The sequence below is a fragment of the Lepidochelys olivacea genome (genome assembly GCF_965140295.1).
Source record: "Lepidochelys olivacea isolate rLepOli2 genome assembly, chromosome: 2".
NCBI lineage: Eukaryota > Metazoa > Chordata > Testudines > Cheloniidae > Lepidochelys > Lepidochelys olivacea.
Window position 1 is genome coordinate 238,821,606 of NC_140412.1, and position 16,493 is coordinate 238,838,098.

Consider the following 16,493-nt stretch of genomic DNA (forward strand, 5'->3'; position numbering starts at 1 on the left):
CACAAGATGTCATATGCTTGCTTTTAACACTAGCACACATAGTAAGATATAAATCTTGACAAGAAATTTCTCATGTGAAAGCCTTCCTCCACTTGGAAAGATTTGTATTGCAAATAAATCCTCTAGGACACTTCATTTTTCACTTGTACAACTGCTCAATCCCCTGCCAAATGCAGGTAACTCCATGCTCCACTTGTGGAAAGTCAGGGGATAATTTTGAAAACACTAGAATTAGTATAGTGCACTTACAGTTGTCCAGAAACTGTTATACATTTGGCATAAAAGAGCTGAAATGCCCATCCATAAGTAGCATGTCCTGAAAGCATAGCACTGTGCATTACTTCATAGTGTCTATTACACAGTGTACTTTTATACCCATTCACATAATGTTTGTTCCAATGGATGCTTCAACCAATTCTATCCAGCACTAGCTCATGCACCATGAGGAGCAGGAAACAGACCTAACAAATGAGATGGAGAATCAGAAGCTTCCCCTTGATCAGTTGCCAGAGTGACTCAGACAATGGATCCCCTTATTATGCTGAACACCTTAATTACCAGTGCCAAAAAAGCAATAAGCTTGATTTATCTTTTCATTTTAATTTTGCTATTCTTTCAAATTACTGAGATGCAAAGTAAAAGCAATAAGCTAATGTTTTCCATCTCCCTAGGATCCAAAGATGGGAGGATCCAGGCCCAAAAGGAGTTCACACTGTTCCTAAGTGTCCAAGCCAGTCTCCCTCTCTCTCACCCACCTTTCAAAACAAAAACAAAAACAAAAAATGCTATGCAATGTGGACCCTGCACGATGTACCTCTTCTCAAGGGCTAGAGGGATAGGACAAGTGGATAATGAAGAGTGAAGTGGATCTACTTGGAGAGCACCAAAGCAGCTTTTCTGTACCTCTTAGCGAGTGAACTTATTCTATGTTCTCTTTTTAAGATATAAAGAGCATGGGAAATGCTGATGAGGGAGATGGACTGCTGTGGAAACCCTTGAGGTTTCTCTATACTGGCACTTTACAGCGTTGCAACTTTCTCACTCTGGGGTGTGAAAAAACACACCCCTGAGCACTGCAAGTTTCAGCGCTGTAAAGTGTCAGTGTCAACAGTGCACCAGCTCGTGGAGGTGGGTTTTTTATAGCACTGGGAGAGCGGTCTCCCAGCGCTACGCCACGACTACATAGCCACATTAAAGTGCTGCCGTGGCAGCACTTTAACATTGCTAGTGAAGACATGCAAACACATATGAGGGAGGAGGGCTTGCTTGTATGTGGCCATGCATCTGGCCTTTGATTTTTGTTCATTGTTTTCCAAATTAATCCCTTAGGGGAATTTTTTTTAAGTTCTAAATAAGGCCTTATTTTTAATTCTATTCTTGCATCCTCCTATGCTGCTCTGGACGTGAAGCAACTTAGAGCGGCAATGGAGAAAGAAATGGACAGAGCTGAAGCCACAGAATAACCTCAACTACTCTCAGAACTGCATGCGCCCAATTTGAACGGTGACCAAGCTAACGTTCTGGGCTGGCAGGAGCATTGCATTGGAAAATCTAATTGTATTGATACAGCTCTTATACCAGTGTTGGTTGTCTGTCTGTACTGGTACTGCAACGATGCAGGGTCAATGAAAGGCAACAGTGCCTAGCCTTGCTCCAAGGAAATGCCGAATCAACAGCAATATGAACATCTCTGTACACTGTAAGCAGTCTTGACATACAAAGTATTTCATGTGGTAGTGAATGCAACACCAAAATTCTCTAGTATAGGAAAGACCAAATTAGGTTAGCACAGCAAATAAACCCTGCTTCTAGGAATAGAGAAGTTTTGTGGCACCAAGCTTTTCTGCTCCACATGGGAAGAAGAGGGGATCTGAAAACTACACTTCGAAGAGCTAGAGTAGCAACTGGGGAAGTGAGGAAAGAGTCCTGAGATAGCTAGTGCAACCAAGGCACAGTGAGTTAAAAACAGGTGTTTGGAGATAATTTATAGGAAGTGGTGCCAGCCTGAGAAGCTGCTAATCTTCACCAAAACCAATCCCATGTTCTGATACCTGCAGAGCTCCTAAGATAACTGTTCAACCTGCTCTGGCTCTCACAGGGGTGCTGGAACAATTTTTACAGTAGGGGTGTTGAGAGCCAAACTGTAAACCCTGTATGAAGTGATTTCCATTATAAGCCAGAGGGTGCAGCAGCACCCCCCACACCTCTAGTTTCAGCACCTATGGGCTCTCACCTGGTCTGGCTCATAAACATGCAAGAGAGATGTTCCACAGCTGGAGATACCTGTCCTGTTGAGATCCTGAACTCTGCTGAAGCAGCAGCAGCTCTTCTCACAACAAGCACTCACCCCAAAAAATCTCCTCTACTGAATGCAACTACTATCTGACCTCCCGCGACCAAGCCAGAGACCAATCATTTACACAGCAATCTCTTTTTAAGAGGCATAGGGCAGGAACAGCACATGTACTGCAGGTCAGGACTCAGGAATAAGTTCTTGCTGCTGTGCCAGTACAAATTTGCATGGCTGCTGCACAGAATGTGCCTGGCTGCAGCCACTGACATAAAATCCCACAATGAATTCACTGAAGCAACTTTCAAATAAAAGAAAAAAATACTCCAATAAAACAAATACAAACTGCTCCGAACAAATTATAACAGTACCTGCTATACTTCCAAAGGTCTGTTCTACAGCGAGCCTTGTGCAGAGGAAGGCTGCCCTCTCCCTGAATTATAGGGGCTCCTTTTGAGCCCACAGTTCCCAGCTGCTCCCTCCTCCTCACAGGCCAGTCACTGACTCTGGGGGCACAGGGCATTGGGTGTTTTTCAGACAAGTGGGGAGGGAGCCGAAAAGGAGGGAGAGATTAAGCACATGAAAAGATATTGTCTAAAACTGAAACAACTCCTGAATTGCCAGGGTCAAGAGAAGAGATAGGTATCTCAGCAGATTCCAGTGACAGTGACAGCACCCTCCCCCAGGCACTCAGGAAAGAGGAGTGTGCTGGTTTTTACAAGCACAATGCTGAGGAGTTGCAGCTTTCATAATGGCCTCTAGCTACTGGACATATTCTCCAGTATAGCCAGGGTTCTGTAAATTTTTTAAGACCTGCTAGAAATGCAAAAAAGTTTTAAAAGGTATGTACTTTATTGCCCTTGTTTTCATATTCCAAAGTACAGGTTTCTACACTGTGCCCTTCTGAAATACCAATTACCTAAGTTTGACACTTGAATAGTATGAAGACTAGTTTCCAGAATTAGCATTATGCCCTAGAGTGCTTTATTTTTTCCATCTATACCTGCACATATGAAGCAAACTTTTATTTTAAAAAGGAACACTCATGTTCACTGTGGACTCAAATCTAAAACAAATCTAGTTTACTTTTCTCTGTATTGGCGGTTTACATATTTTCATTCTGATCAGATTGATTAGTCAATTTCATTCTCAACTCCACACCAGTGCTACAATGTTTGTCTTACGAACACAACCGGGAAACCTTAAATCAGAGTAAAAGTTTTAACTGAAATGTCAAGAACAATACAAACCAACTCTTTTATTAAAACTTAAAGTGACGAGCCTTAAATCAAGTATTGCTATAAGACAACTTCTGGAGACTACAAACACGGTATAGTTAACCATTCTGAATGAAGGCAGGCTTTGCACAATCCTACTAGGATCATTTAGCTTATGCTAAAATTAATTCCCAAGTACAGTAAAATGGGAGATTATGTCCTGACAATTTGAGCCAACAAAACAAGCAAATGTTACTTTATTTCAGACAAGATTTCATTTATGACTAAATACTTCTACAAATACAACAAGCAACAGATAAAAAACAATGCACAAAAAGCAACATTGCAGATGACTTTATATTGCATGAACTCCAAAAATTCTAACTACTGTATTTAGTTTAAAAGTGACAATTTCTACACATAGCCAGCAAACATACCTGTTCAACCTGCTACTATATCAGTAAGTAAATCCTTCTGATAGGAGTACCTTCATTTACCAAGATAACCAGGTTAGAAGATAAAACCACAAATCTCACTAATGACACTTAAAACTTTGAGCAGTTGAGCTTTCTAAGAACTGTTGTTCTATTTGTTAAATACTGTACTACAAAATGAGCAAAGTAATTAAGAGTTTAGTGAAGTGTTCCAATAGATTTTAATCAACTATTAAAATATTTAAGTGCAAATTGGATTCAAAAAATGTAAATTTAAGATGACCACCAAGCAGATTACATGCATTTAGAGACTTGGAAAAAAAAACCTTCTTATTGAGGAAAGGGGTTTTATTTTTAAATGGGCTTGTAAAATATTTGATTTTCTCTATTATCAGAATATGGTGAAGTCAGTAGATGTGTCCAAGGTGGTAAGTTTTCCAGACAGAAAAATACTTACTTACTGCTGTTCAAGTTTCCCCAAACATTTTAGAATAAATAGTGAGGAAATGAACTATTAAAGAAGTCTGTGGCTTGACCTAAGAGTAGCCTGGAAATGTAGGGAGATGCTTTGTTATGACTATAAACTAAAATAAAGGTGGAATTATGTTTTCAGGAGAGAGAACATAGAAAATTAAAGTTGGGTCTGCCCGCCACCCTTTCCAACTCACAGTAAACACAATTTGTGTTCTTTGCACACAGTTGAACGAGTGAATAATCTTATTTATAAACTCCGTTAAGACTTGCCTGCTGTTTGTTTTATTAATGTCCACATATTTTATCCATAAGGAATTTGTGTCACAGAAGTGAAGTAAGTTATTTTTAAGCAATTCACAGAAAATACCTCATGGTACCAGTGACCTATAAATTAAAGTTAATAGGTCTCCTGAGTTTAGCTATGTAGTCTGATGTCACTCACTGATTTATTCACATCCATTACTTCTTATAAATTAATTCTCCTTAACTATTCCCAGTGGTGCCTTACATTTTAAAACAAGAAATGGCTGCAGCACTATACATAATTAAAGGAACTTCTCCCCTTACATGTTGACCCATCAAGTTAAATTTATAGTTCATACACCATGGAGAGGCAATGCAATCTAGTGGAGAAAGCACTGGACTGGAACTCAGGAGACCTGGGCTCTATTCCTGACACTACCACTGGCCTGCTGGGTTAGCTTGGGTAACTCACTTCACCTCCCAGTATCTTAAGTTTCCCCATCTGTAGAATGGGGGAAATGACACTGATCTCCTGCGTAAAGCACTTTGAGGTCTATGGATGAAAACCTGAGATATAAGAGCTAGGTATGATTATATTATGCACAAAGATTAGTGCAGTATTAAAATTACAACCATCTCCCCATATTATGGCACTCTAAAATATAAAGTATCATTTGAAATAAAAGATAAACAAGCTTTCATAAAAAGAAAGTGAGATTGTATAAAATAAAATGAGCTTTGTTGTGTAGAACAGCATTTAATCTTTGTGCTAACAAAAATTCAATCTACTCAACACTAACAGGAGCATTTCCTTGTAACATCTGCCTTCTCATGTCAACGAACTGATGTTGAATTACTGGTGACATCTTGGAATCTGCTTCCTGACAAACAAGGCTTTTGTATCTGTCTGGAAATACTAATTTAATGGGCAGCTAATCAGGAATCAAAGGATGCTTCCTTGCCCTAACGTGCAAACAACCTGACAAGTGGGCCTGTTGCTCGTCCCTCCTATCTCCTCCCACCAGCCCACACTGAGACGATTCACTCCTCCCATTCATCCACCAGCAAAAATAAAATCCAGATTTGACGACAGATTGCCTCCCATACACCAGTACCAGTCTGTTGCGTAAAAGCACCCCAGCCTTGACTGCCACTTATGTAAAGCCTATGCAGGGGCAGCGTCCTTCTCTGCACACCCCAACTCCTCAGTCAGGTGACACTCTTACTTTCCCACCACCCAGGGATCCCGGCTCAGAGAGCTCCGGGCATAAGGGCAAACAATTAAAACCAACGTCTAACAAGCTTGATCAACTCTGAAGTCGTCATGAAACAGCTCAGACACACCAGCCTTGCACAGACCCCCTTCCCAAGACATCCCCGGCCCCTCGACAGCGCTCTTCTCCCCAGGGCATCCGGCCCAGGGGCCCCCACAGACCCCTCCGGGCATCCCCGGTCGCGAGCCCCCACCAGCCCCAGGACATCCCCGGAGCAGCCTCCCCGCCCCGTCCCCACACACGCACCTGCCCCCTCCCCCACCTGCCCCGATTTGTTGGGGGCGCGCGCAGGGAGCCCCCACTCGCATCCCCAGACCCTTTGCCAGGGGTCTCAGTCCCTTTGCCAGCGCCACATTCGCAGCCCCTCCCGCCGTCACTCCCCCAGCCCAACAACCAGGGCAGCGCCCAACGGCCAGCGGGGCTCGGCCTCCGGCTCTCACCTGCCCTGAGCACAGCGAGGCCTCCGCGAGAGACGCGGCTCCAGCTTCCTCTAGCTGAAAATCCCACCCCACCCAGCTACCATCCCGTCCGCCTCGCCTCGCCGCGCCTCGAACGGCTGGGGGCTGAGCCGGACAAGGCCTCCTCCCCTCAGGGGCGGGGAACGGGCGGGGGGTTGGAAGAGCGACCAGCCCCGTAACTGCCAGGGAAAGCTACTTCCTGATTGGCCGTGGAATGGCGCGAGCAGGCTCCTGCCCCGCCTACCAAAGCCAGCCATTTCATTGGCTGGGAAAGGTAAACCAAAGAGATGCTCCGATTGGCTACCCGGACTCACTCTATCCCGCCTACCTGCGGCCACAGGACGCCAGGTGGAAAGCAGCGTCCAAGAAAGTGGGATCAGTGCCAGTGGCTACAGGAGGGGAGAGGCCACGGGGGCGGTTTGCCCCAACTCGGGAGCAGGCTTTGCTGAACCTTACTCTGGGGAAGCCTCAACTTCTCTGCTGCTGATTGTGCCCGGGAACACCAAGCGGGGCACTAAGTGCTGCTCATTATTTCTCAGTCTCTGGACTCTCATCTCTTGGCCTTGTAAAATTAAAGCTGTAAACCGTCATGAGATTGTGTCAGTTGGTGTTTCTTTTATCAAGGTTGTCAAATTTTATTTTGTAACTGGATAGCAGGAGATTCATATTTACTTCTTCCTGCAGCTCCTTGTTCCCGGTACTTATAGCCACTCTTAACTGCGCTTCTAGTCTCAGAAGCTATTTACAACCAGCCATATTTCACATTTAACCAGCACTTTTACAATTTAATTATTCTCTGAAGCTGAGGGGGAGCTTTGCACAATGTTTTTTTTCCAAGGGCTTCTAATTTATGGAAAAAAGATTGGCTAAACACATACATAAGGGGCTGGGTCATTCCAGGGTACTTTCCCTCCACCTTAGCTGAGCTGGAGGGAAAGCTCTAGCCTAGTGGTTCTCAACCTGGGAGTTGCTTGTGGCCCGATCAGCACACAGCTGCAACCCATATGATATCTGCAGAGCCATACAGGTAGTATGTATATTGTGTGGATGTGGCCTTCATAACACATAGAGAGCTGCCTATGTGGCCCACAATGGTAAATCAGTTGAGAACCACTCCTCTAGCCAGTGGAGGGCACTCTACTACCCAGGTCAAAATCCAGCCATTAAAGGGATCTAGAATCATTGGTATGTAGGAAAAGGAGTAATATTCTGAGGTGGGAGGGGACTAGGCTCAGAGTGGAGGCTGCATGGGATCAGGAGTAGCAAGACAGAGGTAAGGCCAGGTAGCTGGCTCCCTAGGAACTGGGACTGAAAGCTAAGAGATGGGCAGAAAAACTGCCTGGTTTTTGTTTGTTTTGTTTGGAGGAGCTGGGGATGGATGGGCGCAAGCCTCCCTTCATCTAAAGGTCCCCCAGCTTAAGAGGAACTCTCAAATGAATTTGGGGGTAACAAATGATAAAACAGGGTCAGGAGTGATGTCATAGGGTCAAAAGCAGGGAGCCCCGAACAACACCTACTGCTCCTCGAAGGCATCCAGGGAGCCATGGGACATGGTCCAGAGGAACTCTGCCCAGATGTGTGAGCTCAGGGAGAAGCAGAAATAGGCCCCACGGTCACAGAGGCTCCTGCCCATCTAGCATCCTCCTGGTATGGTGGATGGCCAACTTGGCTAGAGGTTGGAGGTTGATGAGGAGATCTCATGACTTTGAGGGGCCACAAATGGGGTGAGTGTAGATCAGAAGGTGTGGGGAAGAGTGCAGCCCGAAGAACCTAAGCAGAAGGTTCTGGAGGAGCCGGAAGAAGGGCTACAGCCTGGTGCACCTAATGTAAATGTGCACCAGGGTCTCCCACATGCCGCAAAAGTGGCTGTTTGTTAAATCTGCCATTGGCAGGCTCATGTCCATGTACCAATTAATATTTAACTGAATGAGTGCTCTAACCACTGGGCTATTGTGAGAAAGGGCTGACCTGTCTTAGACACCTAACTCCAGGAGACGGTTTATAGCTGTGAATCCCAAATGGAGATAGACACCTTCCTCTCACCTGCAGTTTGGCCCCTAACTCCCTTTGAGGGTCAAAGATTAGGCCACACCCCTCTCCTCAGCATTTCCTTTTGCCTGGTCTAGGCATTGCCCCACGGAGCATGCTGGCTTTGGTGTAGTCCATTTCTGGCACCTAACTTTCCTCATACATTCTATAAGAAGTCTGGGTACCTGTCTTGGGGCTGTAGTTTCCCCTGAATGGCAGAGTACTGAAAGGTAGGCATTGCAATACTGAGTCTAATCTAGCACTTAATAGGATTTTGAAAAGTACCTAAACAGGTTAGATGCCTAACTCCCATTGGTCTGAGTGGAAACTGAGCACCTAATTTGCTCAGGTTCTTGTGAAAATCACAGTAGGTGCCTATCTACATCTTTAGCCGCCTCAGTATCTTAGGGCTTGTCTACACTGACAATTAACAGCGCTGCAACTTTCTGGCTCAGGGGTGTGAAAAAACATCCCCCTGAGAACAGCAAGTTGCAGCGCTGTAAAGCACCAGTGTAAACAGTACCCCAGCGCTGGGAGCTACTCCCCTTGTGGAGGTGATTTTTTTAGAGTGCTGGGAGAGCTGTCTGCCAGCGCTGCGACCACACAAGGCATGTTAAAGTGTTGTCACGGCAGCACTTTAGCATTGCCAGTGTAGACTAGCCCTTAGAAAATCTGGCCCTTGGTGCTCCTCCTAGTACGAGAATGCAGGGGAAGTGAGTTATTCTGGTCTGGGGCTCTGCTGGAGTCACTCCCACAGGGACTGTGGCTTCACTTCTAGGAAAGTGCAGGAACTAGCATGGAGCTGTGGGAATAGGGTTACCAGGTGTCTGGTTTTCAACCAGAATGCCTGCTCGAAAAGGGACCCTGGTGGCTCCAGTCAGCACCACTGGCCGAGCTATTAAAAGTCCAGTCGGCGGTGCAGCGGGGCTAAGGCAGGCTCCCTTGCCTGCCATGGCTCCGCATGGCTCCAGGAAGCAGCGGCATGTCCCCCATCCAGCCCCTACACGTAGGGCAGCCAGGGGGTTCCTCATGCTGCCACCCCCGCAGCTCCCATTGGCCGGGAACTGCCACCAATGAGAGCTGCGGGGGTGGTGCCTGCGAATAGGGCAGCACACAGAGCTCCCTGGCCACATCTCCACATAGGAGCTGGAGGGGGGACATGCTGCTGCTTCCAGAAGCTGCTTCAGGAGATCGCCACCTGGAGCCTGCACCCCTGGTCCCCCTCCCATGCCCCAACCCCCTGCCCCAGCACTGATCCCCCTCCTGCCCTCCGAACATCTCAGTCCCAGCCCAGAGCACCCTCAACCCCTCATCCCCACCCCCAGCCGGAGCCTTCATCCCACCCACTGCACCCCAACCCCTTGCCCCAGGCCTGATCCCCCTCCCATCCTCCAAACCCCCTGGTCCCAACTCAGAGCACCGTCCTGTACCCCAAACCCCTCATCCCCAGCTCAGAGCCTGCCCCCCGAGTCCGGAGCCCTCACACACACCCCACATCTCAGCCTGGATCCCCCTCCCGCACACTGAGCCGTTCAGCACCAGCCCGGAGCCCCCTCCTGCACCCCAAATCCCTCATCCCTGGCTCCATTGCAGAGCTTGCACCTCCAGTCAGAGCCCTCACCCCCCTACACACACCCCAACCCCCAGCCTGGAGGCCCCTCCCACACCCTGAACCCCTCCTTTTTGGCCCCACCCCCAGAGCCCCCACCCCTAGCCGGAGCCCTGCTTCACCCCTTCCCACACCCCAATGTCCTGAGCCAGACCAGTGAAAATGAGCGAGTGAGTGAGGGTGGGGAGAGTGAGTGACAGAGGGGGTGGAGATGGAGTGGGTGGGGGCGGGGCCTCTGAGGCAGGGCAGGGCAAGTGTGTTTGGTTTTGTGTAAGTAGAAAGTTGGCAACCCTATGTGGGAAATTCTCCTTCCACTCCAACTCACAAAGTACCTTTAAAATGACTTATGGTGGAGCTGGTGGGATTTTCTCCTTTCCCCTGGGTAGGTGAGAATTCTACCAAACCAGGGCCAAGAGCTGTATATATGGACAACACTTAGTGGTCCACAGAGCACTTGCTAGTGGCCTACAGAGAAAGCTAGCTGGTAGCATGGTGCTAAAACCTCCTCTATTTCCAGTTGCTAAATTGCATTTAAAGATAGTTAAAAATGCATTATATATTTTCCTAATACTGTTTTTCCATGTAGGCAATTGTTGTCATTGACAGAGAGATGTTACGTGATTATAAACAGGAAGGGTAATGAATCTGAGACAGTTTCTATATTGACATGTGGTCAGTCTTACGAAACAGTTTGAGAACTCCTACTCCAGTGTTTGTTGTTATCTGGATACATACTGTTGTAGCCCTCTTCACCTCCTGACACTGATGCTTTTGCAGCACATAACTGAGATTCTTGCATAATTGAACAGAGAGCCATATCAGGTGTCTCCCACTCTGTTCAGAGCATGCAAGCTGTATTCTTCTTCAGATTTTGGCACACAGCTTGGATCACGTTACATCTGTGAAAGATTTACACATACTGTGGAAAAGGGGGATTTCCTAGGAAACAGAGGAAGTTTTTTAAAACAAAAATATTTGACAGGTTTCAGAGTAGCAGCTGATGAAGTGAGCTGTAGCTCACGAAAGCTTATACTCAAATAAATTTGTTAGTCTCTAAGGTGCCACAAGTCCTCCTAAAAATATTTGAGGGGACAAAAGCTAAGTAAATATATTAGAGTTGTCTCTGGGCAGCAACACCCCCCCTGAGCGCTGTAAGTTTCAGTGCTGTAATGTGGCAGTGTAGACAGTGCTACAGCTACTCCTGTCATGTAGATGGTTTTTTTTAAAATGACGCTCGCAGAGGTCTCTCCCAGCGCTGGTGCCGTGACTACACAGCCACGTTAAAGCACAGCTTACTAACAGTTTTACCTCAACTTGAAAGCAGAAGCAAGAGAGAGATCTTGGCATTCAAGGTATCCCACAGAGCTGGTAAGAACCCATCACATTTGTGTGGGATATGTGGAGTTGATTAAATGAATCTGAATAAATATTAACATGGATGTTTTATATTATCTGCAATTGTTTGCTATCAGAATGGACAGTAGTGATGTGTAAAGTATCATAGTGACTAATTTATTTTGTATGGAGTTGTCAGCATGGTCTAGATAGAGGCACAGATCCTGAGCAGTATTTCAGCCATTTTGTGCTGCACTCTCTGATGATACAGAGTGATCCTAAAGCTGGCATAGCTGACCATGGAAGGATCATCCCAGTGTAAGGATGTCCTCCAGTGGCATAGAGCTGCTGTAGCAACTCTCACTCCACTCCACCTCCCTGCTGCTGGCATAGGTGGCCTGGTTATCATGCACCTCCACACAACTAATCGCTGGCTACTATATTGCCCCCATACAGTCAGGTGGCATTGGGTATAATTTAGAGCAGTCTTGAGGCTGCTGCAACCACACTGGTACATAGAGCAGATGGAACACAAGGTCCACCTTTACACACCCACACCTCCCTCCTGCCCCACCAAAGCGTCTTGATTAAAGCCAAATGTATCCTTTATATTGATCAACGTTCAGAGAATTTTAAAAGTTTAATATGATTGTTTTGGGGGAGAGAAATGCACAGCTAGAACTAAAACCAAAAGAATAAAAATATAACATTCATAATATTTCGAAGGAAAGGTGCATTTCTTTGCTGCATACTTATGGTTATGGTATTGTCAATGTTTCCATTAAGAAACTTGGAAGTTTAGAAGAGGTGATGAGAAGTAAAATGTGAAGGTGGAATAAACAGTCATTAATAGGACTTACTCCTTGTTTCGCTGAGCTCACTGGCAGAATGAACTATTTGCTTCACAAGATAGTTAAAATGTCATTGCTTTTTTTTTTTTTAATGTTTCTTGGCAAATTACTGTGAACTCCTATTCATGAATTAGCATGTGGCTGCAAGCCAGGAGTGTTCTTTTTTATAGGCATGATCCTGCATGTGTGTCTTATTCATTCTCTTAGAGGATAAGGAACTCTGAGAAAGAAATTTCACAATTGAAAACAGAGGAGCCACTGATGAGATTTTTGGGCAGGATATTGGGTGAGCATTTGGTGTATCTGTTGATGATAGGAGTTTGAGTGAATGAGCACCTGAGCTCTCAACTGATCTCTTGGAAGCTGATTGTCTGTATGTGAAGGGCAATTATTTAATGTTGTTGTTAATTTCAACCTATCATTTTCCTATACTTTTTCCCTTAAGTGCTATCCTAATCCTCTTCTACATCCCAGAGACAGAGTGCAGAGCACCTGTGCAATCTATCAGCTGTAGCTGTGAGCACAGTCCACTGCTCCTTCTACACCTCTCTCTGGTGGTATCTTAAATTATGATCATTTACAGTTGATACTATTGCACAAAACCTTTAAGGAGTTACTGCATAATAAGTAAGTGTGTTATGAAAGAGGCAGCTTTTCATGTTAAGACATGCTATCAAGATGCTAACTTGAAAGACTGATATAATTGTAAGTGCACAGTACCTAATGAAGAAAACAGGCCACATCATGCTGATTCAGGTAAAAATAAACTCTGAAAGAAGTATGACATTTTACGAGATTAAAAAGATCCCCAACAAACCAGTGATATTATACTACAGTGAAGAGGAAATAGCTCATGTTGATATTAAGTGTCCCTAACAGACAATCTGTTCAATACTGATGAGGTCAGCTTTGGAGGAAGCTGAGCATCCTGCCACTCCCGATACAGAGAAATCACTGTGCATGTGACTGCACCTTTTGGGGAGGAGAGCTAGGAACATTGCTGGGGAAATGGTAGCCCAGAACAAGTGCAAGTGCATCAATATTGCAACTACCAGACTCATTATCCTGATTTATGGCATCCCAGCGGTGATAACCCCTCAGTCACACCCATGGCATTTGTGCATGTGATGCAGCCCCTCTGGGGACTGCCACTGAAAAAGTGAAGCTACATTAATAAGTGATATATTTAACCAACTGCTGCAATTACAGTTTTAGAATGGGACTGGTTGGCAAAAATATATTGTAGTAAAAAACATAACCATCCACATGTCAAAAAAAATAACAATAATTGAGTATTTATTTTTCTCAGAGACTCTCTCAGACCTCTGAGCATTCCACATACACCCCACAATATTCCCGCTCTAGCTCTCATTCACAAGACATTTGCATTTTCTTGATTATCCGATTCCCGAGAAATGGACACAGTTCATTCCAGAATCACCCAGAGGGATCACTGCAAAATGATGCAGGGCTCTCCTTTCCCGCTAGGGGGTGAGCCCACGCTGGCCTAAGAGCGAATACGACAGGATCAGTTTCTATGGTCCAGCCAAGATCTGCTTAGTGTAGCAGAAAGGGACCTATCGGAGACCTTGGCCCTATGACTATTCTAACCTGTGCCAGCTGGCAACAATCCTCAAGGAATCATTCATGATCTCTGGTCACTCCCCTCCCACCCTGACATACCCCCTATGCTGGCACCCAATGGGTGATGATTTAGGAGCTGGCTGTGCTGGCCCTGCACCTCATGGGGACTTGTCACTGTCTGAGCAATAGGAAAGGAGAGGAGAGGAGTGAGGCTGTGAATTGGACCCATAATTTTGGTTGTGAACTATGGTCTTTCAATGACACCTATTTCACTTCTGTAGCCTACACAACTGGCCCTTACTGCTTGTTTAGTTTTCATTTCAAAAGCTGGTACTTCATCTCAAAGGGTGAATATACATATAAGTTGCAGCTATGGCATGCATCAGATCATGCGTTCTCTGTACAATAGCTGTCCCTGACTATAGTCCTGTGACAGAATGTCAGGTGCTAGGGGTCTGGAGGGAGAAGCAGGACTAATCTGTTGACTTGTACTTGCTCATGCTGGCAGGCAGAACAGGTAGGCTTCAGTAGCTCCAGTTCACTATAGAAAAGAGGTTGTGGGCCCCTCTCTCAGGAAAGGATGGAAAGGGGTTGAAATAGGAGGTTCTGCAAAGAAAACTCTAGAACCAGCCATCTTGAGAGGAAATTCAGGCTCTAGTTTGTGTTTGGTTTTTACAAAGGGTGAAATTCACCTTCTATAAAGCCTGTGCACCACTGAAACCCTGTTTTGTTTTGGAGACCCAACTGTAATTGGTGGTGTTGCTCTTGGGCTGGTCTATTCTTGTCTTCTAAACATCAGCAGAGTAGCAGAAAAATTCTTGTATATATTTGTGAAATATTTTTTGTTTTAATTCTGCACATGCTGTGTAAAAGTTTTTCTGTTAAAAATCATGTTGACGGTATCTCTTTAACGTCCAACACTGTGAACTAAAAAGACATCTCATTATAAGCCTTCCCAGCCGTAAGCATCTCATTAAGTATTTAAGGATTGCTAACTTGCAAGTGCTGGATGTTAGCCTCTGGTGGGGTTATTATTCCCTTAAGCTTTTTTGTGGGTGTTGAGCTATAAAAACAGATAACTTTCCCATGAGAGAGGCCTTGAAAGTAACCATATAAAAAGTAATTCAGTCCTATATGAAATGTTTTTTATTCAAAAGTCACAGAGCATGACATTGTTTAATTGCCCATTTTTGTTTTGGGAATAGTGTGTTGTAGTTTCTTCTTCAAACACACATGTATATTCTCTTATTTTGCATTCTTGATTTTTCTAGGCCAGTTTTCAATAATTAAGGAAAACCTCTATGCATGAGTCAAAGAGTTATGCATACTGAAGTAGATGCTCCATTGCATCCATCTATAAGAACTAGGCATTTCAGGGTCCAAGAGCTCAGGATCCAGCCCAAGCCCAGAAGTCTAAACACCACTGAAACACCCCTGCAGCCTGAGCCCAAGTTGGCTGGCACAGGCCAGCCATGGGTGTCTAGTTGCTGTGTAGATACACCCATAAAAGCACTTAAATAAAAACTTGATATTCAAGGTATTGTTGAGCATCCACAGCTCCACGTTGGGATGCACAGAGTGTAAATCGGTACAGAATGTGGCCCAAGGTGGCTTTTTCTCCAATGTCTCCCTTGTATTTCACATTCAAACTCTGTCATGTTTTTCTGCAGGGCCAGCTCTAGACAGATAAAGTATGTGCTTCCCAAAAGTAAAGGGCCCTTTGTCAGCACCCTTCCCATCACATACCTTTTCCATATGTTGTAATCTCTCATATACCTAAACTTTAAAAGGTGAATTTGGGGCCTAACTCTCCAGAGGTTGAAAATGATCTTGGTCTACATTCCTTACTCACTGCCCAAACCCTCCAGGGAGGCCACAGCTGGTGAGCTAAGAGAATGAACCTGTGAAAATATGACTGGCTCCCTGTAGGGTGTTTAAATTTTACTATGCAGCAATATAAACTACCTCACATCTTATCTTCCAGAATGCATCTTACTCATTAAATTCCTCTAATATAGGCAAACCCTTCTGACCATTTCTCCCAAACTCCCTTTCTGCCTGTTCAATGCCAACCTGTCCCTGTCCCAGTCCTGTCTCTTCCTCACCCTTGAGTCCTTGTTTCAGTCCCAACCTTATCACTTAACCAGTCCCCAGTCTCCACTACTTAAGCATCTCATACCAGTCCTCCCTCTGGACTCCCAGTTTCCCCACCACCATTCCCAGTCTGAGTCTTCCCTCCCAGTCTCCTTGGCCAGCCATTCCCACTCCCCCTAACCCCTGGCTCCTTGCTCCTACATTCCTTGTGCAGCAAGTCCCAGTTCCCCTAACACAGTTTCCACTCTCTCACCCTGCCAGCCTCCAGTCACTCCTATAACCACATTCCTCATCCCTATTGACTCCCAGTCTCACTCCCTGGGCTCCTCATCTGTCTGTGTCTTGTTGTCTCAGTCTCCTTGTCCAGCCATTCCCATTCTCCCCATGCCTCCTAGGCCCTGCCAGTCTTCCGCTCCCAGCCCACCCGGTTCCTCTACCTGATCCACTTCCTCCCCTGGTCCAGCTCTTGTCCCTTCTACATTTGATTCAAGTGGCTTCCTCCAACACTCTGCCTGGGCCCAGCAAGTCATTGAGAGCCCAGCAGAAACAGTCTCCTTGCTTTTATTTCCAGTGCCCGGATATGGACCTTGCATAGCCCACAG

General features: G+C 45.5%; 1 protein-coding gene across 4 annotated transcripts in view; it reads right to left on the reverse strand.

Moving 5' to 3' along the window:
* The window catches only part of MPP7 (MAGUK p55 scaffold protein 7), a 340,212-nt gene extending 333,755 nt beyond the window's left edge, over nt 1-6,457 (reverse strand). For all 4 annotated transcript variants that reach the window (XM_084620415.1, XM_084620414.1, XM_084620412.1 and 1 more), the window contains exon 1: nt 6,373-6,457. The gene's annotated coding sequence lies outside the window, so the exon portion shown is untranslated. The remainder of the gene's footprint in view (nt 1-6,372) is intronic.
* Between the last annotated feature and the right edge of the window lie 10,036 nt (nt 6,458-16,493).